This window comes from Hippopotamus amphibius, chromosome X (genome assembly GCF_030028045.1).
Source record: "Hippopotamus amphibius kiboko isolate mHipAmp2 chromosome X, mHipAmp2.hap2, whole genome shotgun sequence".
NCBI lineage: Eukaryota > Metazoa > Chordata > Mammalia > Artiodactyla > Hippopotamidae > Hippopotamus > Hippopotamus amphibius.
Genome location: NC_080203.1, coordinates 103519534 through 103544827, shown reverse-complemented (window position 1 = coordinate 103544827; position 25294 = coordinate 103519534). Strand labels below are relative to the sequence as shown.

The following is a 25294-nucleotide window of genomic DNA, read 5'->3' as shown; positions in this document are numbered from 1 at the left end:
CCCTCCCAAACCTCGAGTTCTCCAGTCCATTCTCTGTATCTGCGTCCTTGTTCTTGTCACTGAGTTCATCAGTACCATTTTTAGATTCCGTATATGTGAGTTAGCATACAATATTTGTCTTTCTCTTTCTGACTTACTTCACTCTGTATGCCAACTGTCTCCATATTTTAAAAATTGAGATATAATTGACAAACACCATTACATTAATTTCACATATATAACATGATTTGATATTGTGAAATGATCACAATTAGTTAATATCTGTTACCATACATAGGTACAGTTCTTTTACATGTAATAATAACTTTTAAGATTTACTCTATTAGCAACTTTCAAATACACGATAGTATTATTAACTATAGTTACCATGCTGTACACTACAATCCATGACTTATAACTGGAAGTTTGTACCTTTTGACTCTTGACCCATTTTGCCCACCTTCACCCCCACCCCCCACCTCTACTCTGGCAACCACCATTCTGTCCTCTATATCTACGAGTTCGGTTTTTGGTGGTGGTAGTTGTTTTTAGGTTTCACATATAAGGGCGATCATACGGTATTTGTCTTTCTCTGTATGACATTTCACTTAGCCTTGTGCCCTCAAGGTCCATCCATATTGTCGCAAATGGCGAGATTTTCTTTTTTTTTTTTATGAAGGTAAATATTTTATTATTAAACTGTTTCTTATTTTCCCGCAAAGCTGTTGCTTCACTGTATAAAAATAGTACCAGCAAACACAGTATATTGCAAAATTAAGATAGTAATGTTTGTCATCAGACGCTACACAACTAACAAATTTTTCTCCACTGCCAGTTATTTCCAGAGGGAAGATCATTGAGTATTTTGACCCAAATCCAGGGATGGCTGTAAGCAAGTTACAATATTATATATAAAACGCTTAAGATAACACTGTTATCCTTAAATTACATAATTTTTATAACTAGTTTTACCACAGATAATTTCAGGAATTCTGAATATTAATAACTGGAGCCTAGCCTAAAAATCATAGGTTGCTGTGAAAAAGATGCATAGTGTTTATCTGAAATCATTAGGAAGTTAAGGGGTTATTTTCTTTAGGAAACATTGTTGCAAGTAGTTTCTTTTGCTAAAAGTTGCTTTTTAAAAATCTATCCATAGAATCACAGAAATAAAATCAAGAATAAACAAATGGGACCTCATGAAACAAAAGCTTTTGCACAGCGAAAGAAGCCATAAACAAGTCAAGAAGGCAACCCTCAGAATGGGAGAAAATATGTGCAAACGAAACAACGGACAAAGGATTAACCTCCAAAATATACAAGCAGCTCATGCAGCTTAATACCAAAAAAGCAAATAACCCAATCCACAAATGGGCAGAAGACCTAAATAGGTATTTCTCCAAAGAAGACATACAGATGGCCAACAAACACATGAAAAGATGCTCAACATCACTCATCATCAGAGAAATGCAAGTCAAAGCCACAATGAGGGATCACCTCACACCAGTCAGAATGGCCATCATCACAAAATCTGGAAACAACAAATATTGCAAAGGGTGTGGAGAAAAGGGAACTCTCCTGCACTGTTGGTGGGAATGTACGTTGGTACAGCCACTGTGGAAAACAGTTTGGAGGTTCCTTAAAAAACTACAAATAGAACTACCATATGATCCAGTAATCCCACTCCTGGGCATATACCCAGAGAAAACCATAATCCCAAAAGAAACATGTACCATAATGTTTATTGCAGCACTATTTACAATAGCCAGGACATGGAAGCAACCTAAATGCCCATCAGCAAATGAATGGATAAGGAAGATGCAGCATATATATACAATGGAATATTACCCAGCTATAAAAAGGAATGAGATGGAGCTATATGTCATGAGGTGGATAGACCTAGAGTCTGTCATACAGAGTGAAGTAAGTCAGAAAGAGAAAGACAAATATTGTATGCTAACTCGTATATACGGAATCTAAAAATGGTACTGATGAACTCAGTGACAAGACAAGGACACAGATGCAGAGAATGGACTGGAGAACTCGAGGTTTGGGGAGGCAGGGGGTGAAGGGGCAGCTGAGACGAAGGGAGAGAGTAGCATAGACATACATATACTACCAACCGTAAAATAGATAGCCAGTGGGAAGTTGTTGTATAACAAAGGGAGTTCAACTCGAGGATGGATGATGCCTTAGAGGACTGGGACGGGGAGGGTGGGGGGGGGGAGTCGAGGGAGGGAGGGAATACGGGGATATGTGTATAAATACAGATGATTGAACTTGGTGTACCTCAAAAAAAATAATAAATAAATTTTAAAAAATCTATCCACCACTAATTTAAGACAACTATGCTAGATTAAGTTGTTTCAAAATAGTTTATTTTGCAGTTCCATTTTCACTCAATAGATTTTATGTATTTCTCATATGCTTCTTCACTCATTAGTTCATCTAGTTCTGTAGGGTTACTAGAGTCATCTTGATCAGCCAATCATCTTCATAACAAGATTTGCTGACAAGTCCTGGATTTTCTGCTAGAGCTTCATTAATTTCAGTTGCTTCTCCTGATAGAGGAGAATGCAGCTTTCACACTTTCTAAAGCACCAAATTCCTCGTTTGTTCAATTTTGTCCCAACTTCAGGCAGACTACAGTAAACAACATCTCCCAAAGCTTCCTGTGCAAAACTGCTGATTCCCACTGTTGCAACACCGTTTTCTGTTGTCACCCATTCATGTTTGTCTGTGAATTTCCACACTGAGAGCAGAACGGGGCCAGTGCGCAGCGCCCGGACAGCGCCGGCCCTCAGTCCCCAGGGCCGCGGCGGGCAAGGGCGCGTTGGGCGCAGAGATGGCGCGCAGGCTACACACCGCAGCCCGCACGCTTCGCGCAGCTCTCCGCGCAGCACCGACAGCACCGTGGCCGGCGGGGGTGGGCGGGGGCGGCCGGAGCCAAGATTTTCTTCTTTGTATGGCTGAATAGTGTTCCATTGCATATATAAACCACATTTTCTTTATCCATTCATCCATCAATGGACATTTAGGTTGCTTCCATGTCTTGGCTATTGTAAATAATGTTGCAGTGAACATAGTAGTGCATATATCTTTTCAAGTTATTGTTTTCATTTCCTTTGGATAAATACCCAGAAGTGAGATTGCTGGATCATACAATAGTTCTATTTTTAACTTTTTCAGGAACCTGCATACTATTTTACATAGTGGCTGCACCAGTTTACAATTCTATCAACAGTGCACAAGGGTTTCCTTTTCTCTGCATCCTCACCAATACTTGTGATTCCTTGCCTTTCTTCCTTCCTTCCTTCCTTTTTTCTTTCCTTCCATTCATTCATTCATTCATTCAGGCTGCACTGGGTCTTAGCTGCAGAACCTGGAATATTCGTTGTGACGTGCAGGATCCTTTTCTTTTTTTTTTTAAGTTGCAGCATGTGGACTCTTAGTTGTCACATGCAGGACCTAGGCCCCGGACCAGGGATCGAACTCAGGCCCCCTGCATTGGGAACGTAGAGTCTTACCCACTGGATCACCAGGGAAATCCCTCTTGTCTTTTTGATAATAGCCATTCTAACAGATGTGGGGTGATATCTTGGGTGGTTTTGATTTGCATTTCTCTGATAAGTGATGCTGAGTACCTTTTCATGTACCTTTTGGCCATCTATATGTCTTCCTTGGAAAAATGTCTGTTCAGATCTTCTGTCCATTTTAATTTTTAATTTTTTTATTTTTTATTATTTTTTGGGGGGTACACCAAGTTCAATCATCTGTTTTTATACACATATCCCTGTATTCCCTCCCTTCCTTGACTCCCCCCTTGAGTCCCCCCCACCCTCCCCGCCCCAGTCCTCTAAGGCATCTTCCATCCTCGAGTTGGTCTGTCCATTTTAATAATTGATTTTTTTTGCTATAGAGTTGTATGAGGTTTTTTTATATATTTTTGGATATTAATCCCTTATCAGATTTATCATTTGCAAATATTTTCTCCCATCCAGTAGGTTGTCTTTTCATTTTGTTGATAGTTTCCTTTGCTGTGCAGAAGCTTTTTAGTCTGATGTAGTCCATTTGTTTATTTTTGCTTTCCTTGCCTTCACTTTGGTGTCAAATCCAAAAAATCATCGTCAAGACCAATGTCAAGGAGTTTACTGCCTATGTTTTCTCCTACAAGTTTTATGGTTTCAGTCTTACATTCAAGTCTTTAATCCATTTTGAGTTGATTTTTGTGTATGGTGTAAAACAGTGGTCCAGTTTCATTCTTTTACATGTGGATGTCCAGTTGCCCCAACACCATTTATTGAAGACACTGTCTTTTCTTCATTGTATATTCTTGGCTCCTCTGTCATAAATTAATTGACCACATAGGTGTGGGTTTATTTCTGGGCTCTATTTTGTTCCATTGATCTATGTGTCTGTTTTCATGTCAATACCATTTCGGTTACTGTTTCCATATTCTTGTCTTTTCCAGAATGTCATATAGTTGGAATCATACAATATATAGCCTTTTTAGATTGGCTTCTTTCACTTAGTAAGATGCATTTATGTCTCCTCCATGTTTTTTCATGGCTTGATAGCTCATTTCTTTTTAGTGTTGATTAGTATTCCACTGTCTGGTTGTACCACAATTTATTTATCCATTCACCTACTGAAGGACATCTTGCTTGTTTCCAAGGTTTGGGCACTGGGAATAAAGCTGCTACAAACATCTGCATGCAGGTTTTTGTGTTAACAGAAGTTTTCAGCTCCTTTCAGTAAATACCAAGGAGTGTGATTTCTGGATCATATGGTAAGAGTATGTTTAGTTTTCTAAGAAACCACCATCATGTCTTCCAAAGCGGCTATACCCTTTTGCATTCCCACCAGCAATGTATGAGAGTTCCTGTTGCTCCACATCCTAGCCAGCAGTTAGTGTTGTCAGTGCTCTGGATTTTGGCCATTCTAATAGGTGTGTAGTGGTATCTTGTTGTTTTAGTTTGCATTTCCTTGATGACATATGATATGGAGCATCTTTTCATATGCTTATTTGCCATCTTTATATCTTTTTTTTATAAAATTTATTTATTTATTTATTGGCTGTGTTGGGTCTTTGCTGCTGCACACGGGCTTTCTCTAGTTGAGGTGAGTGAGGGTTACTCTTCATTGTGGTGTGCGGGCTCCTCATTGCTGTGGCTTCTCTTGTTGTGGAGCATGGGCTCTAGGTGCGTGGGCTTCAGTAGTTGTGGCACATGGGCTCAATAGTTGTAGCTCATGGCCTCTAGAGCTCAGGCTCAATACTTGTGGTGCACGGGCTTAGTTGCTCCACGACATGTGGGATCTTCCTGGAGCAGGGATTGAACCTGTGTCCGCTACATTGGCAGGCAGATTCTTAACCACTGTGCCACCTAGGAAGTCCCCTTTATATCTTTTTTGATGAGGTATCTGTTAAGGTCTTTGTCCCATTTTAATATCAGATTGTTTGTTTTCCTATTGTTAAGTTTTAAGTGTTCTTTATCTATTTTGCATAACAGTCCCTGATCATATGTGTCTTCTGTAAATATTTTCTCCCAGTCTGTGGCTTGTCTTCTCACTCTTTTAATATTGTCTTTCACAGAGCAGAAGTTTTTAATTTTAATGAAATACAGGTTTTTAACTATTTCTTTCATGGATGATGTCCTTGGTGTTGCATCTAAAAAGTCACTGTCCTACCCAAGGTCAGCTAAGTTTTCTCCAATGTTATTTTCTAGGAATTTTATAACTTGACATTTTACATTTAGGTCTATGATCCATTTTATTTTATTTTTTTAATTTTTTATAAATTTATTTGTTTATTTACTTTTGGCTGCATTGGGTCTTTGTTGCTGCATGCAGCCTTTTTCTAGTTGCGGCAAGCAGGGGCTACTCTTCATTGTGGTGCTCAGGCTTCTCATTGTTGTGGCTTCTCTTGCAGAGCACAGGCTCTAGGTGCTTACGCTTCAGTAGTTGTGGCACGCAGGCTCAGTAGTTGTGGCTCATGGGCCCTAGAACACAGGCTCAGTTGCTCCACGGCATGTGGGATCTTCCTGGACCAGGGCTTGAACCCATGTCCCCTGCATTGGCAGGCAAATTCTTAACCACTGCATCACCACAGAAGTCCCTATGATCCATTTTAAGTTAAATTTTGTAAAGGATGTAAAGTCTGTGTCTAGATTCATTTCTTTGCATGTGGATGTACAGTTGTTCCAGGACCATTTCTTGAAAAGACTATCCTTGCTCCATTGTATTGCCTTTGCTTCTTTGTCAAAGATCAGTTGATTATATTTATATGGTTCTATTTCTAGGCTCCGTATTTTGTTCACTGAACTATTTGGCTATTCTTTCACCAATAGAATACTGTCTCAATTATTGTCGCTTTACAGTAAGTCTTGAAGTCGAGTAATGTCAGTTCTCCAATTTTATTCTTCTCCTTTAATAGTGTGTTCACTCTTCTGGGGTTTTTTTGCCTCTCCATACCAACTTTACAATAATTTTAGTGATATCCACAAAATAACTTGCTGCGATTTTCACCATCTGCTTTCGTAATAAAATTTTATTGAAACTGAGCCACGACCATTTATTTACATATATTCTGTTGCTGGGTTTACGCTACAAAGTCAGTTAAGTAGGTGAGACAGTGTCCATATGTCCCACAAACCCTAAAATATTTACTCTCTTGTCTTTTACTGAAATGTTTGCTGACCCTTGTCTATAGTAACAGGCCCTAAATTCACCTAAAACTGTCAAATATTTTTAACATGTCAGTTGTCTTTATACATCCCATATGCTCATTGCAGTTTTACCGTCAATTTCTCTACCACCACCATCCCTTGGCAGAAAAGAAAGTGACTGCTTGACTTAATTTAATCTAAGATACTAATGATTTAATCCATCATCTCAGCAAAAAGAGCATGGCAGACACTGTTGATTACTAATCCAACAGCCATTTCATCCCTTCTTACTTATTAAGAGAACACTGAAATTTTGGGGGTGATAGCGTGCCCAGTTCCTTGGCATAAGTCATAATTAGTCCAAATCAGTCATGAAACTTTTCTTCCTATTTCAAGATGTTTGTTTTTGTAGTCTCTCCTGATGTTAGGGTTGACTATATAACTGAATTTTAACCTAAGGTGTAAATAGAAATAGCCTAGATCTGATAAAAATGTTACTGGCTTGACAAAAGCGATGAGCTTTTGGAAAGAAATCATTTTGCCCCCATTCTTGTCACTCTGACTGTGATGCTAGTATGAGGATGTGATGCCAGGTGCAAGGGCAGGCACTGTGTAACCATGAGGATAAGGCCAAGAGCATTGCAGAACTCAGCGTGGAGCCCTGTTATAAATGAGTCACAGACATAAACTATGACATTTCCTCCCCCATGCCATCCCCCCAGATTCTTGGAAAATAAGCAGTTAACCTTACTGCCTAAGCTCCTTTGTGGACATTCTGTTAGTTACGATTCATCTAACAGGTATAAGAAGACTACAAGAAAGCATTTTTCAACCTTACTCAAAATTAAATCCATCTTCCCCCTGTCTTTAAATACAGGTTTCCCCACTATCTGAAAGTAGAGCAATCCTATGAAACATTTCAGAAGCCAAAATGGTGTAAAGCTAAGAGCATCCTCCACTTTCCAAAAGTTAGCATTATGCCACTTCACTTTTATGAAAGACCTACATTAATACAGTAATAGCTTTTTTTTTTCTTGTAAAATAAAAAATCCTCTTTGGATTTCTGAAGATCGGTACTAACGTAGGTCTTTCACAAAAATGAAATGTTGTAACACAAACTTTCAGAAAACAGAAGGGATACTTGTACCCAGTATTTGCCAAGCACATGTTATATGTGAGGTACTCTTTTTGGTTCTTTCCTGACAATGTCTGTGTCACTCTCACAACAGTCCTGTGAGGTATGGATCTTCCCTATTTTACGTGTGAGAAAATAGTTTCAGCGTGCTGTTACTGTCTGAAACTACATAGCTAGTAAGTGATGGAGTCTGACTCCAGAGGAGGTAATAATGTCTTTGTATCCTTTCTGCTTTTCTGTCGCCTCATTTTGGAGGACTACGTGATCCACATTACATAAGTGATTTCATTTAAGTAACAGACCTGTGAGATGGGTCTCTTTCTTACAGTTTTATAAATAATTGGCAGTTAGGCTTATGGGCAGTGTTTGAATGCCCCCTCCAGAGGTTCAGACCCAGAGTCCATGCTCTCTCTGTTGCACCCAATCCTGAATGACTTACTTCACCTCCGATGTTCACAGAGCACACAGGTCCCTAAAGTTTCTAGGAGGGGATACCTGTACCTGTTCACCTGCCTGAAAAGAATGAATTCCATGGATTTCAGTTTTGAACTTACTAATAACATCTTTAAGGTTCAGAAACCAAAACATATAAAACAACTTATGGTGGAGACTTTTTCTAAACATTGCTCCTCAGTTTCCCAATTTTCTCTACTTTTTAAAGTGTAACCTCCTTGAGAGTTTTCTGCATATTCTTACAAACACTTGGAGAATGTATATATAAGCATAGACGGATGTGTAACACCTTTATCTAAACAGTAGTATAATATATAGAATCCTGTACTTTGCTTTTTTCCCTTCTGAAATATGACATGATTAATTTTTAACAGTCCATTTTACATACTGGTCACTAGAGATACTTTGGCACTTGAGATTCTTCCTGCTCCCTCTTACACCAAGACAGTGACCAATCCTTCCCTACTTGATTGGCTTCATTCAAGTATCCTGAGTACAAATCATAACACTTTTCCAAAAATTACATCTAAATTAAAGAGGTTTTACTTTATATAAACTGTATGTCACCTTGCAAAAAAAAAAAGTCTCTGAGGTTAATTTAAACAAGATGCAACCAACCTTTGCCATCTTCTTCCCCAAGCTATTCATCTTTAACTGGTACTAAAACAAATTGGTACTGGTAATGCACAGCATAGATACTATATTCTAGCAATGTGTCCACGCTCCCTGGTGACAGTTTCAATAGAATACCTTACTTTTTGTACAGAACTTTCCAATTTTTTTTGTACATAAAATTTCCCCCTTTCTCAAGAAGTCTGAGCTTCTTAATCCTATTTTATAGATGAGGAAATTAAACATGTTAAGTGACTTGTGTGTTGGTTCAGCCATTTTCCCTAGAACATATAAGTTGATAAGAAGGCTCTTACATTTTTTGAACAACTTCTGGATCTACAACTACCTCTCTGTGAATGCTCCAACTTGCAGATATTTCTACCTTATGTTCTCAACAAGGCAGCTTTTGGAGTCTGGATTGTGGTTTTCATCCCTCATCTCTGATTATCTTTCCTTCCCTATCCTGTCATGCTTGTTGAAGGAAAGGGAGAAGCCATGTGAGCACTGTATATAAATGCTGCTGGGCCCTCCTCAGCAATACAAACTCACTAGGCACATCACCCACTTCCAAACTTCACTAGGTGGGTTCTGAGCTGATTAATTACGTAGTAGAACATGCTCAGCTCTACTTTTTCCAATTACGTATAGGATCCTTCAGGCCTTGAGTCTGGACACATCTAAGAAGGTGATTAGCTGGATACCACAGGAAAACATGTACTGTTGCCCACAACTGCTTCCTGCTCCCTACACTCAGCAGTAGCAAGAGGGGTAAATGCCTTTAGATCAGAGCAGGATGTAGGGAAGCTCAGGTCACAGGGTTGGGACAGTATCCACAGGAGGTTGGCAATACCCAGGAAGAACAAGGAGCATCCAAACCCAGCACCTCATCAAAAATATGAGCTAATTCTCTCCAATTCCACTAATGACTGGCCAGAGTACAAGCTGCCCAATCCCTGACCTCCCCTGGCTTTCTAAATTCATACAGCTGAATGTCTAATAAGGAATCTCAAAAACAAACATGAGCATACAATAAATTATCATCAAATGTTTGAAGAAAAACTTATGAAAATGAATTATAAAAAATGAACATCAAACCGAACAAATGGAGAAAGAAAACCCTTACACTCAAAACACTCCACAAGCTCAAATTCAAAGACATTCTGCAAAATAACTGGCTTACGATCTTCAAAAGTGTCAAGTGATGCAAGACAAAGAAAGATTCAAGAACTATGCCAGCCCGAAGGGAGCTAAAAGTCATGACAAATACATGCAGCATGAGATTCTGGATGGATCCTTTTGCTGAATCCTTTTGGGGATAACTGGAAAAAACCTGAATGGCATCTGAGTATTAGATGGTAGTAACATATCAATGATCGTTCCCATTTTTGACTGTTGTATTGTAGTTACTAGGAGAGTTTTCTTGATTTTGCAAAAAATACACACTAAAGTATTTGGGCTGATGAAACATCAAGTCAACTTATTCTCAAATAAGTCTATCTTTATCCGAAGATAACACGTTAGTAGAGTAAGAAGAGAACTTTAGAATAAGTATTCTTTTTTAAAAAAAATAATTTTATTTATTTATTTATTTTTATTTTTGGCTGCGTCGGGTCTTTGTTGCTGTGTCCAGGCTTTCTCTAGTTGTGGTGAGCAAGAAATACTCTTCGTTGTGATGCACGGGCTTCTCACTGCAGTGGCTTCTCTTGCTGTGGAGCACAGGCCCTAGGCGCGCAAGCTTCAACAGTTGTGGCTCCCAGGCTCTAGAGCGCAGGCTCAGTAGTTGTGGCGCACGGGCGTAGTTGCTCCACAGCATGTGGGATCTTCCTGGACCAGGGCTTGAACCCCTGTGCCCTGCATTGGCAGGCGGATTCTTAACCACTGCACCACCAGAGAAGTCCGTAGAATAAGTATTCTTGATATCCTCAGGCAATTAAAAATATTGCATCCACAAAAATAATTAACTAGAGATCATGGAAATTAAAACATTAATTGTTGTAATAAAAAATCCAATAAATGGACTAACAGAATAGGCACTGCTGAATAGCAAATTAGTGAGCTGGAAAATTAACCAAAGCAATCCTCCTACAATACAATACAACAGGACCAAGAGATGACAGAAATTGCAACCTGCTAATATGTTTACAAAAAAAAAAAAGAACAGAGGAAATTCTCAAAGAAGTAAAATGTCGAAAATACATGAGAACATAGGAATAATATGAAGAATATAACAGATGGGGGAATTCCCAGAACTGACCAATATATGAGTTTTAGCCTCAATCTTTAGAAAACAGAGACTGGGGCTCAGTTTAGATGCTGTTAAGATGCGGATTTAGTTGGAAGGTACAAATCGACAGCAACGAGGGTGAACAAAGTGGAACACTAGGCAGAGGAAGATGTGAAGAAGTGTGATGTTAAGTGATATCATGCTGGCCACTGCTTCGCAACGAGCCATAAAGACTCAGCAGATCATTCACTGAGCAGGCCTGTCCAGAGGTTTAGAAGGCAAAAGCATGCCTCAGATGACAGTGTGGAAGAGGCTGGCGGTGGTATTTATCTTCTAGGCTCCCTCCTGCCTCCCATTTCTCATTGGTCAAGGCTCACCCCCATGGGAGCTTCTTTCACACTTCAGAGATATATTATCCAGCCTCTCATTAGCCCCTCAAGACACTAGATGCTACACTCTGCAGTGTGACCACTTCACTGGATTCAGGAAGTGGAGAGGTGAGAAGCACAGCGTGGAGACACAAAGTGAAGCTTTTCTGGGTTGTTTCCCAACAACTGATAGCTGAAATCCTCTTGTAGCCCATCCTCAACAGCCATCACCTCACCAGGCAGAAAGGAGGAGATGGTCAAGGACTCCACGAAGGTATCTACTGTCCAATGCAACCCACATACTGAAAAGTGGTGGATCTGCTGAGTACTGAGCAGGAGAATTTTTTTTAAAGTGTTTCACTCACAGACAGAGGGTAATACATATTTCAGATAACCAGGACTTAAAAAAAAACAACTAAAATCCTTCAGAGAAGAAAAAGAATACCTACCAATGATTAAGAATGTGATTGATATCAGAAACGTCGGCAGCATCATTAGGTAAAGGAGACATGGAATAGTATCTTCCAAGTACTGAAGGAAAATAACTTTGCACTCAGATTTCCATATTCTACTCAGCTATCACTCAAGTATGAGGGTAAAGTAAAGATAATCTCAGGCAGAAAAGGATTCAGAACATGGTCAAACATTGAAGCTTTTCATGAAATACTACCTGACATACTTAATGAAGGAGAAAAGTCAATCTAAGTGAAAGTGAAATACAAGAAGGAATGCTGAGTCAAAAAGATGAGAAAAACTTAGCTTTAGGATAAATAAGTGTTGACTCTTAAGAAACAATGTTGGATTGAGATTTCCCTGGCAGTCCAGTGGTTAAAACTTTGCCTTCCAATGCAGGGGGTGTGGATTCAATCCTTGGTTGGGGAGCTAAGATCCCACATGCCTCTCAGCCAAAAAACCAAAACATAAACAAAAGCAATATTGTAACAAATTCAATAAAGACTTTAAAAAAAAGAAACAGTGTTGGTTATCAATCTAGATCTGAAATTCCAGAAGGTACTGACATGATAGTTAGAGCTGAATGGGAGAGGGAAGGGAGAAGGTTAAAAGCTTGCTAAGTTCTTCATCTCGATAAGACAAAAGCCTTTAAATTTCAATTAGTTCTAGAGAGTGTAAGAAAATCTTAAGAGATGACTTGATTACATTTAGTAAAATTCCAACCAAAATTGCTGGTATAATTTTCATAGAACTTTATAAGCTAATTTTTTAAGCTCTTTGTTGGAATATAATTGCTTTACACTCTTGTACCAGTTTCTGAGGTACACCAAAGTGAGTCAGCTGTATTTATACATATATCCCCATATCCCCTCCCTCCCGCGACTGCCTCCCACCCTCCCTGTCCTGGACCTCTAAGGCATCACCCATCATCGAGTTGATCTCCCTTTGTTATACAGCAACTTCCCACTAGCTATCTATTTTACATTAGGTAGTGTATATATGTCTATGCTACTCTCTCACTTCATCCCAGCTTCCCTCTCCCCACCTTCCCCAACTCCCCTCCCCCGCCCGCCCCATCCTCGAGTCCATTCTCTACATCTGCATCTTAACTCTTGCCCTGTCACTGGGTTCATCAGTACCATTATTTTAGATTTCATATATATGAGTTAGCATATGGAATTTGTTTTTCTCTTTCTGGCTTACTTCACTCTGTAAGCTAATGGTATAAGCTAATTTTTTAACATCTGTATTAAATAGCGTAATAGAAAGTTTTGCTCTACCAAACATCAAAATATATTATTAAGCCATTGTAAATAAAACAGTGTGATAATGACACCACGATGAATACACTGGTAGAAAAAACAGAGTCCAGAAAGGGACTCATTCTATATGGGAGTTTAGAGTAGCAGTGACATTGCAAATTGATGAAGTAAGGACAGATCACTGAATAAATGATGTTGAGATAGCTGGCTATCCATTTGGAGAAAAAAATAATATACTCATCTCAAACCAACAGAGGGATTCACTGTGAAGCAAATGAAGTTAAACCTAAGGGTCCCTGTTAATAGCATGAACCCACACATACACCTGAAGGACATGGAAGGGTCCTAGGGATGAATTTAGGATAGCAACAGCAGCATGGAGCTAGTCAGCAGAGTAGATTTATGCAGCTGACAGTAATTTCTGTATATAATTAGGATATTGCTGCTTGTTCTAATCTGTAGGAATGGCTTTCAGGAATATCCCTATCGCCTATTATGCTAATGCACATGGTATAAAGTTGTAGGCCAGTGGTCATATCAAGATATAAACATGTCCTATGACATCTACATTGAAAGAATGTGATAGTGGAGGAGACATAAGGTATCAGAAATGCAAATTCTCTCAGGACAAAGTATGGATTGCAGTTTATACAATTACAAACATACAATATAGCTTTTCCTTTTATTGGGGAGAGTATAAAATAGAAGTTACTGGAATGCCTGAGTTCGTTAGACATAAACCTGTCGCGGTACTGCAAATAGCAAATGTAGCTGAATGTGAGGGAGATGAATACTGCATGCACCCCAAGATCAGAAGTAAGAAATTTCAATCAGGCATGTTAGAAGGAAGTGTAAGAATGTTCAAGGCTCTCCTGGTACAGTAAAACTCCCTTTTGATTAGAAAACCAAAAGACCTTCATGACTTTTCCACAAGGACCAGGAGTACCCTGCCGGCAAGAGCATTTTCTTTTGCTTCGCTACAAGAAAAGGAAGGACAAAAATAAGAGAGTTCCATAATCCTACTTTCTGCTAAACATCAAGAGGAAGTCTCATCTGGCCATTCTTCGTAGTCCAGATATTAAGAAAATATAGTAATTACTGTATCTCCCTCTTAGTAGATCAAAGAATAAACGGTGTTGCTGCTTTTGATGCAAAGTTGCTTCAGAGTTCAGGAGCCAGGGACTTCCCTGGTGGCACAGTGCTTAAGAATACAGCTGCCAAGCACAGGGCTTCCATCTAGCGCGCAGAAGAGCGCCGGGGCTTCAGCCAGGCCACCTCTTCTCGAGGGAAGCAGGTCAGGACCCTCAGGCTGCAGGACTTCCCAAATACTGATGTGAAGAAGAGAGCGTGAGCAGAAGGGAAGTTTTCCCTGTTTTGGGGGACCGAGATCAGAGTCTGAGGCACCCAGTGTGTACGGGACTCGTGGGACCAGTTTCCAAGAAGGAGGTAACCACAGAGAAGATGGCCAAGTATCTACATAGAAGTCTCCTTATGTGTGGCTGACTTCAGACACATGCATGTGAAAGACTGAATATTCGTCTAATCCAATACTTGGACATTAGTCTGAGGCTTGGACAGTCTTCTATAAACACCTCTATCACCAGGACAAGCAACCCCAAAAGCTTGGACAACCATGAGGAAACAAAGAAACACCATGCAGGCAAAGGAGCAGGAAAAAAACCCACAAGACCAAATAAATGAGGAGGAAATAGGAAAAATGCCTGAAAAAGAATTTAGAGTAATGATAGTAAAAATGATACAAAATCTCGATAACAAATTAGAGAAAGTACAAGAAACAGTTCATAAGAACTCAGAAAAACAAACAGCAATGGATAACAAAATAACTGAAATTAAAAATACTCTAGATGCTCTAACCAGCAGAATGACTGAGGCAGAAGAACGAATAAGTGAGTTGGAAGATAGAATGGAAGAAATAAACGCCACAGAGCAGGAAAAAGATAAAAAAATAAAAAGACTAGAAGACAGCCTCAGAGACCTCAGTGATAACCTTAAACGTACCAACATTCGAATTATAGGCATCCCAGAAGAAGAAGAAAACAAGAAAGGGTCTGTGAAAATATTTGAAGAGGTTCTAGTGGAAAACTTCCCCAACATGGGAAAGGAAATAATGAACCAAGTCCAAGAAGCACAGAGAGTCCCATACAGAATAAACCCAAGGAGAAATACACCAAGACACATATTAATCAAACTAACGACAATTAAACACAAAGAAAAAATATTAAAAGCAGCAAGAGAAAAGCAACAAACAACATATAAGGGAAAACCCATCAGGATAACAGCTGACCTTTCTACAGAAACTCTGCAGGCCAGAAGGGAATGGCAGGATATACTGAAAGTCCTGAAAGAGAGAAACCTACAGCCAAGAATACTTTACCCAGCAAGAATCTCATTCAGATTTGAGGGAGAAATCAAAAGCTTTCCAGACAAGCAAAAGTTAAGAGAATTCAGCACCACCAAACCAGCCTTACAACAAGTGCTAAAGGAACTTCTCTAAGTAGGAAACACAAGAAAAGGAAAACACCTACAAATACAAACCCAAAACAATTAAGAAAATGGTAATTGGAACACACATGTCAATAATCACTTTAAATGTAAATGGATTAAATGCTCCAACCAAAAGACACAGACTGGCTGAATGGATACAAAAACAAGACCCTTCTATATGCTGCCTACAAGAAACCCACTTCAGACCAAGGGATACATATAGACTGAAAGTCAAGGGATGGAAAAAGATATTCCATGCCAATGGAAGTCAAAAGAAAGCTGGAGTAGCAATACTCATATCAGACAAATTAGACTTGAAAGTAAAGACTATTAAAAGAGACAAGGAAGGACACTACATAATGATCAAGGGATCCATCCAAGAAGAACATATCACAATGGTAAATATCTACGCCCCCAATATAGGAGCACCTCAATACATAAGGCAAATGCTAACAGCTATAAAAGGGGACATCGACAGGAACACAATTATAGTGGGAGACTTGAACACCCCACTTACATCAATGGACAGATCACCCAAACAGAAAATCAATAAAGACACACAAGCTTTAAATGACACGTTAGACCATCTCGATTTAATTGATATTTATAGGACATTCCATCCAAAAACGACAGACTACACTTTCTTCTCAAGTGCACACGGAACATTTTCCAGGATAGATCACATCTTGGGTCACAAATCAAACCTCAGCAAATTCAAGAAAATTGAAATCATATCAAGCATCTTCTCAGACCACAACGCCATGAGACTAGATATCAATTACAGGAAAAAAACTGCAAAAAATACAAACACATGGAGGCTAAACAATTCACTCTTAAACAACCAAGCAATCACTACAGAAATCAAAGAGGAAATCAAAAAGTATCTAGAAACAAATGACAACGAAAACACAACAACCCAAAACCTATGGGACGCAGCAAAAGCAGTTCTAAGAGGGAAGTTTATAGCAATACAGTCCTACCTTAAGAAACAAGAAAATGATCGAATAAACAACCTAACCTTACACCTAAAACAACTAGAGAAAGAAGAACAAAGAAACCCTAAAGTGAGCAGAAGAAAAGAAATCGTAAAGATCAGAGCAGAAATAAATGAAAAAGAAAGGAAAGAAACCATAAGAAAAATAAATAAAACTAAAAGCTGGTTCTTTGAGAAGATTAACAAAATTGATAAACCATTAGCCAGACTCATCAAGAAAAAAAGGGAGAAGATGCAAATCAACAGAATTAGAAATGAAAAAGGAGAAGTCACAACGGACACCTCAGAAATACAAAACATCATGAGAGACTACTACAAGCAACTATATGCCAATCAATTGGATAACCTGGAAGAAATGGATACATTCTTAGAAAAATACAATCTTCCAAGACTGAACCAGGAAGAAATAGAAACCATGAACAGACCAATCACAAGTACAGAAATTGAGGCAGTGATTAAAAATCTCCCAACACACAAAAGCCCAGGACCAGATGGATTCACAGGCGAATTCTATCAAACATTTCGAGAAGAGTTAACACCTATCCTTCTCAAACTCTTCCAAAATATTGCAGAAGGCGGAGCACTCCCAAACTCATTCTATGAGGCTACCATCACCCTGATACCAAAACCAGGCAAAGATGTCACAAAAAAAGAAAACTACAGACCAATATCACTGATGAATATAGATGCAAAAATCCTCAACAAAATACTAGCTAACAGACTGCAACAGCACATTAAAAAAATCATACACCACGATCAAGTGGGGTTTATCCCTGGGATGCAAGGATTCTTCAATATACGCAAATCAATCAACGTGATACATCATATCAACAAATTGAAGGATAAAAACCATATGATCATTTCAATAGATGCAGAAAAAGCTTTTGACAAAGTTCAACATCCATTTATGATAAAAGCTCTCCAGAAAATGGGCATAGAAGGAAATTACCTCAACATCATAAAAGCCATATATGACAAACCAAAAGCCAACATTGTTCTCAATGGAGAAAAACTGGAAGAATTCCCTCTAAGAACAGGAACAAGACAAGGGTGTCCACTCTCACCACTGTTATTCAACATAGTTTTGGAAGTGTTAGCCACAGCAATCAGAGAAGAAAAAGAAATTAAAGGAATCCAAATTGGAAAAGAAGAAGTAAAATTATCACTCTTTGCAGATGACATGATACTATATATAGAAAACCCTAAAGACTCTACCAGAAAACTGCTAGCACTCATTGATGAGTTTAGTAAAGTAGCAGGATACAAAATTAATGCACAGAAATCTCTTGCATTCCTATACACGAACAACGGAAGAGCAGAAAGAGAAATTAAGGAAACTCTCCCATTCACCATTGCAACCAAAAGAATAAAATACCTAAGAATAAACCTGCCTAAGGAGGCAAAAGATCTGTATGCAGAAAACTTTAAGACATTGATGAAAGAAATCAAAGATGACATAAACAGATGGAGGGATATACCATGTTCCTGGATTGGAAGAATCAACATCGTGAAAATGACTGTACTACCCAAAGCAATTTACAGATTTAATGCAATCCCGATCAGATTACCAATGGCATTTTTCACAGAACTAGAGCAAGAAATCTTACGATTTGTATGGAAACGCAAAAGACCCCGAATAGCCAAAGCCATCTTGAGAAGGAAAAATGGAGTTGGTGGAATCAGGCTTCCTGACTTCAAACTATACTACAAGGCCATAGTGATCAAGTCAGTATGGTACTGGCACAAAAAGAGAAAGGAAGATCAATGGAACAGAATAGAGAACTCAGAAGTAAGCCCAAACACATATGGGCACCTTCTCTTTGACAAAGGAGGCACGAGTATACAATGGAAAAAAGACAGCCTCTTCAATAAGTGGTGCTGGGAAAATTGGACAGCAACATGTAAAAGAATGAAATTAGAACACTTCCTAACACCATACACAAAAATAAACTCCAAATGGATTAAAGACCTACATATAAGGCCAGACACTATCAAACTCCTAGAGGAAAACATAGGCAGAACACTCTTTGACATACATCAAAGCAACATCCTTTTTGACCCACCTCCTAGAATCATGGAAATAAAATCAAGAATAAACGAATGGGACCTCATGAAACTTAAAAGCTTTTGCACAGCAAAAGAAACCATAAACAAGACTAAAAGGCAACCCTCAGAATGGGAAAAAATAATTGCCCATGAAACAACGGACAAAGGATTAACCTCCAAAATATACAAGCAGCTCATGCAGCTTCATACCAAAAAAGCAAATAACCCAATCCACAAATGGGCAGAAGACCTAAATAGACATTTCTCCAAAGAAGACATACAGATGGCCAACAAACACATGAAAAGATGCTCCACATCACTCATCATCAGAGAAATGCAAGTCAAAGCCACAATGAGGTATCACCTCACACCAGTCAGAATGGCCATCATCACAAAGTCTGGAAACAACAAATGTTGGAGAGGGTGTGGAGAAAAGGGAACTCTCCTGCACTGTTGGTGGGACTGTAAGTTGGTACAGCCACTATGGAAAACAATTTGGAGGTTCCTTAAAAAACTACAAATAGAACTACCATATGATCCAGTAATCCCACTCCTGGGCATATACCCAAAGAAAACCATAATCCCAAAAGAAACTTGTACCATAATGTTTATTGCAGCACTCTTTACAATAGCCAGGACATGGAAGCAACCGAAATGCCCATCAAGAAATGAATGGATACAGAAGATGTGGCATATATATACAATGGAATATTACTCAGCTATAAAAAGGGATGAGATGGAGCTATATGTAATGAGGTGGATAGACCTACAATCTGTCATACAGAGTGAAGTAAGTCAGAAAGAGAAAGACAAATATTGTATGCTAACTCACATATACGGAATCTAAAAATGGTACTCAGTGACAAGAACAGGGAAGCAGATACAGGGAATGGACTGGAGAACTCGAGGTATGGGAGGGGGCGGGGGGTGAAGGGGAAACTGAGAAGAAGCGGGAGAGTAGTACAGACATATATATACTACCAACTGTAAAATAGTCAGTGGGAAGTTGTTGTATAACAAAGGGAGTCCAACTCGAGGATGGAAGATGCCTTAGAGGACTGGGGCAGGGAGGGTGGGGGGGAATCGAGGGGGGGGCGTCAAGGAAGGGAGGGAATATGGGGATATGTGTATAAAAACAGTTGATTGAACCTGGTGTACCCCCCAAAAAAAAATAAAATAAAATAAATCCTAAAGAATACAGCTGCCAATGCAGGGGACATGGGTTCGATCCCTGGTTTCAGATGATCCCACATGCCTCAGAGTAACTAAGCCCATGCACCACAACTACTAAGCCTGCTCTCTAGAGCACGCAAACCACAACTACTGAGCCTACCCACTGCAGCTACTGAAGCCTGAGTGCCTAGAGCCTGTGCTCCACAAGAGAAGCCACTGCAATAAGAAGCCTGCACACCACAATAAAGGGTAGCCCCAGCTCGCTGCAACTAGAGAAAGGCTGCATGCAGCAATGAAGACCCAATGCAGCCGTAAATAAATAAATAAATACCCTTCTTAGGTTAAAGAGCAAAAAAGAAAGAAAAGAAAAAAAAGAGTTCAGGAGCCAAAGATTATCACCCAGAGAAAGAACAGCCAAGAAATATTATGTTAATTTCACTATACTTAAGCAAGGGAAGTGCGTGAAAGAATATTAGGTCAAGCTGTGATTGAAAATTAAAAATTAATGTGAAAAATATCTACCTCATTTCTCTCAGTGTTAGTGATTGTATTTTTCTCTATATTATATATCCTATTTTTGTACCATATACTTTATTTTTATGTTAGTTCTTTAAATGAAGAGCTTGAGTATTAAAGAAAAAGCATAATTGAACGTGAAAGTCAGCTAAATTCTTTTCAATATAGTGAATTCCTTTACTGGAAGCCTGGCTACATAAACCGAGCACCAACATCCAGCTGGTGGCACCAACATCCACTTGATGGCCCCAATATCCACTGGGAGCACCCTGGTGGACTTCTCCACACATCACTTGTTTCCATCAGAGCACCTGTTGCAAAAAACTGACCTTGGTTAACTCCATCAAAAAAGAATTTATTGGAAAAGTATACAGTGCCTTGAAGAACTGACAGGAAGGCTGGAGAACCAGGAATGGAAAACAGGCAAGAACAGAGGGAAGCTGGGGTGTCAGAAAGTCAAGGTGATACCAAAAGAAAACATCTAGGTAAGGGGCATCTGCCACCAACACAGGCAGTAGAATGAATTCTAAACTCTTCTAATTCTTTTCATCACAATCTCCAGGTACAAAGTCCTCGGAGCATCTCCCTATGTTTGTGCTGTTTCTCTATCTGCCAGGGATCAAAGAGAATAATTATTTCAGTTTTTCACCTTCTGATACAATGGTGGATTCCTTTAATAAAAGAGGCTTTGAAGGCTGGGTAGCTAAGGATTGACTAATTTCCATTATAGCTCCTATGAAGAAAAAGTTTTGCTAGACTTTTGGTCATACCCAACCATGTATGCTTTTTCTGATTAAGAAAAGACAGTCTACAGAAATAGTGCTGTAGAAATCCCTGCACTCATGGGACACAGATGAACAGGAAATCAAAGGCCAGAAATTTTGCCATCTTCACCTGCCTCCTCTCAGTACTCCAACTCCATAGGCAGTGCATCTGCCCTTCTGATAGAAGCTGGAAAGAGAGTTTCAGCACTAAAATATGAAGAGTATGTACAATGGGGTGCTAGTAAACATTTAACAACTGAATCTCTGAAGGTGGGGAAGGGACTCTCATTTGTAGAGTCTGACAATTTTTGTGGTGTAAAATCTACCATGGCTGATATCAAGAATGTTTAATGACTGGATCACCAAATTCCTAAAAATCTAATAATTAGCTCTTGTGAGCTAGTACCAAATGGCTCCAGCATACTGCTGAGTAGATAAAAGTGAGATAAAGAACAGGAGATAAAAATTAAAGCCACCAAAAGGTGTTTGTAAAAATTGAAAAAGAGAAAAGAATTTACCTGAGAAACTAGAAAGGAGGAAAGAAGGAAATTAAAGTCAGAGTTTCAGGGACCATCAACTGAAAAGTTCTAGGAGATGATCAAGAGAAAAGTGGATTAGGATAAGTGAAGTGAAAGGATGCCATGAAAAAAAAAAGCAGGAGAAGTTATTACTCCATCATTGTTGTTGAGAGAACTCATTTTAAAGATGTTATGAAGAAAAGATCAGCAGGAATGAAGTTAGAGGCTCGATATGTTTATCATCTTTTGCTACAGAAATGCTGCATAGCAAATTACTCCAAAACACAATGGCTCAAAGTAGCAGCCATTTCTTATTGCCTCCAGCTCTATGTTTGCTAGGTGATTCATCGGGTCTTCACCAAGGTCACTCGTAGCTGCAGTCATCCTTGGGTTGGGGAGGCAGTTCTGTCGATCTTGACTGGATTCTTCCACATGTTTGAAAGTCAGCTGGCTCTTGGCTGATCTAGGATGGCTTCACCTCTTCACCATGAGTTTCTCTTATCCTTCCAGAGAGCTAATCTGGACATTCTTTCATGATGAGGCAGAGGTGCAAGAGTGAGCAAAATCAATCATACAAGAGAGCAGGTAGACACATGAACAGACTTTTCAAGCCTCTGCGTGTATCACATTTACTAACATTCTCTTGGGCAAAACAAGTCACCCGGTCAGTTCCAAAGTCAGAGTGAGAGGGGACTACAAAGTTATAGACAAAAGGTGTAGGTACAGGGAAAGCATTTGCTATAGACTGAATGTGTGTGTCCCCTCGAAATTCATATGTTGAAACCTAATTCCCAATGTGATGCTATTTGGAGGTAGGGCATTTGGGGGGTGATTAGGTCATGAGGGCAGAGCCATCATGAATGGAATTAGAGACCCAAGAGGGCTGAATTGTTCTTTCCACCATGTGAGGACACAGCAAAATGACGGCTCTCTATGAACTGGGAAGCAGGCCCTCATCAACCAATGAATCTGCCAATCCCTTGACCTTATATTTCCAAAGATCCGGAACTGTGGGAAATAAATTTGTTGTTTATAAGTCATCCAGTCAAAGGTACCTTCTTATAGCAGCCTGAATGGACTAAGAAACTACTACCTGGTAAGATTAATGCAGTCAAGATGATCACACAGGGCATTATGGAAACAACAGTACCTGTGACAAACATGGTCCTCCCATTCTTCGTGGAACCCATAATCTAGTGGATGATGCAGAAGTGCGCACAGGTAATTGACATATGGTGTGGTAAGTAGTATAACAGGGGCAGTACAGGGCAATGTGGTATTAAACATGGGTGGCATTTAACTCGGTCTTGGAGATGAGAAGATTTCCTAGCACAACTGATTTCAAGACGGAGATCTGATGAATGAGGAGGATTACTGACCAGAAAAAGCCAGTTGTAAGAGTGTGCCCTGTAGAGAAAACAACATACTCAAAGGCACAGAGGTAAGAGAGAAAAATGGAACAGTGAGGCATCTGCAAATAGTTCAGTGCAGTCAAAATTTAGAGGGAGAGGAAGGTTATGCCAAGATAGGTGGCAGTTAGATGAACAATCAGGGGCCAGACTACACAGGATAACAGCGATTCACTGAAAGTTTCTAAGAAGGGGAATAAGGTGATCAGATTTGTGTCTTAGAAGAACAGCATGACCTCAGTAAGAAATGGATTGGAAGGGAGCACTGTAGGCAGCAATAAAAGTTAGGAAGGTATTAAATGTGTCAAGGGAAGTATATAAATTGACTACTACTGTATAACAAATTACCCAAAACTCAGTGGGTTAAAACAAATCTATTATTTCTCCTAGGTATGTGGGTCAGTTGGGCATTGGTTAATGTAGGCTGAGCTCGGCTGAACAGCTCTGACGGCCTTGACTGCGCTCACTCACACATCTGCAACCAACGGGGAGTCACCTGATCTAGATAGGGTTTGAGTGGGCATGGCTCCATTCCATGTCGCTTTTACCCTCCTCCCAGGACAAGCCAGCAAGCAAACCTGGGCACATCCTTCTCCTATGGATGGAAGGGGTGCAGGAGAGCAAGCCCAAACAGATAGACTCTCTTTCAAGCCTCTGCAGCGTCATGTCTGCTAATGTCTCATGGGGCAAAGCACACCACATGGCTGAGCTCAATTTCAAAGGGGAGGAAATATATTTCATCCCTTGATGGGAGGAGCTGTAAAGTCACATAACAAAGGATGTGCATATAAGGAGGGGTGAAGGATTGAGGCCATTAATGTGTCCTACCTGTTATGTAGGATTCTGTCCATCATGATGCAATGGGGGCCTCCAAGCACATTAACAGGTAAGCTGTATAAGAGGTCACAGAAAAGAAGGACAACCCGCTGACCACATGAAAAGCTTGAACTACATAGTTTATCAATAAACTTTAAAACACACAGCAGATGGAAAGGGAGAAAGAGATGAGGACAGTGAGTACAGGGTGCAAACAAGCAGAAGCACCACACTTCCTGAATCCCGGAACAGGCAGTGGGCATACATCCAGTCTCTCTCCGTCTCTGCTGGATCAGCCTTCCCTGCCGATAATGCGCTTACAAGCACCAGAGTTGAGCTATGAGCCAGGGGTCTACAGACAGCAGGGGCTGAGACAAGTATACCTGGTCACGGCTGTAGCCTGTCAACAAGTCTGCTGAACAGCTAAGGGTTTATTTGTATTTCATAGGAAGAGGACACATGGGGCCAGGATGGGTGTCACCAGTGGACGGCTGAATTAAGACTCCATAAGTTTGTAGGGTTGCATGATCCTGACATAAAAATAGCCTGCCTCATGGACCTCATGTTCATTTATCATATATATCGAGAATATTAGTGTTTCCTTGGTCCTTCCCTCCTTTTCTATCTACATGTACACAAATACACCGTACTTGCTTTACTTATCTCACGTCTTCCAGATTAATAACTCACTTACTGCTATGAACTGAGTTGTGTTCCCCCCTCACCCCCGGCCCCAAATTCAAATGTTGAAGCTGTAACTTCCAATGAGAGTGTATTTGGAGATAGGGCTTTTAGGAGAAAATTAAGGTTAAATGAGATCATAAAGGTGGCGTGTCTAATCTGATAGGACTGGTGTCGTTATAAGAAGAGGAAGAGAGAAAGATCTCTCTCTTTCTCCACGCACATACACCGAGGAAAACCTACATGAGGACACAACAGAAACACAGCCACCTACAAACCAGAAAGAGAGGCCTTACAAGAACTCGACCATCCTGGCTCTTCCAGCATCCAGAACTGTGAGGAAATAAATTTCTGTTGTTTAAGCTGCCCGGGCTATGGTACGTTGTTACGGCAGCCTGAGCACACTAAACACTTCCTTACGCCTAACCCATCTCATGAGCTCCACGCCTCCCATTTGTTTTCTTGTCTTTTACAGCAGAACTGAATATTCTCCAACAGGACAGCAAATACACACGATCCCACCACTGTGAGAGATGGTAGGGGTGTGAATTAGACTAGACTAGACTAGACAGGACAGCAAGGGTGAGAAATGGAAGGATTCAGAAGTCACACTGCCAGGATCCGTTGCCTGAGGAGTTAGTTGCATGAGACTGAGGGACAGGAAGGAGTCAAGGTTGACCCCAGGTCTCCGGCTTGGGCAGCTGGTTAACGGTGACGTCAT

At 39.9% G+C, this 25294-nt stretch overlaps 1 pseudogene; it reads right to left on the bottom strand.

Moving 5' to 3' along the window:
• Positions 1-2374: 2374 nt before the first annotated feature.
• Positions 2375-25294, bottom strand: LOC130841545 (glycine cleavage system H protein, mitochondrial-like; annotated as a pseudogene).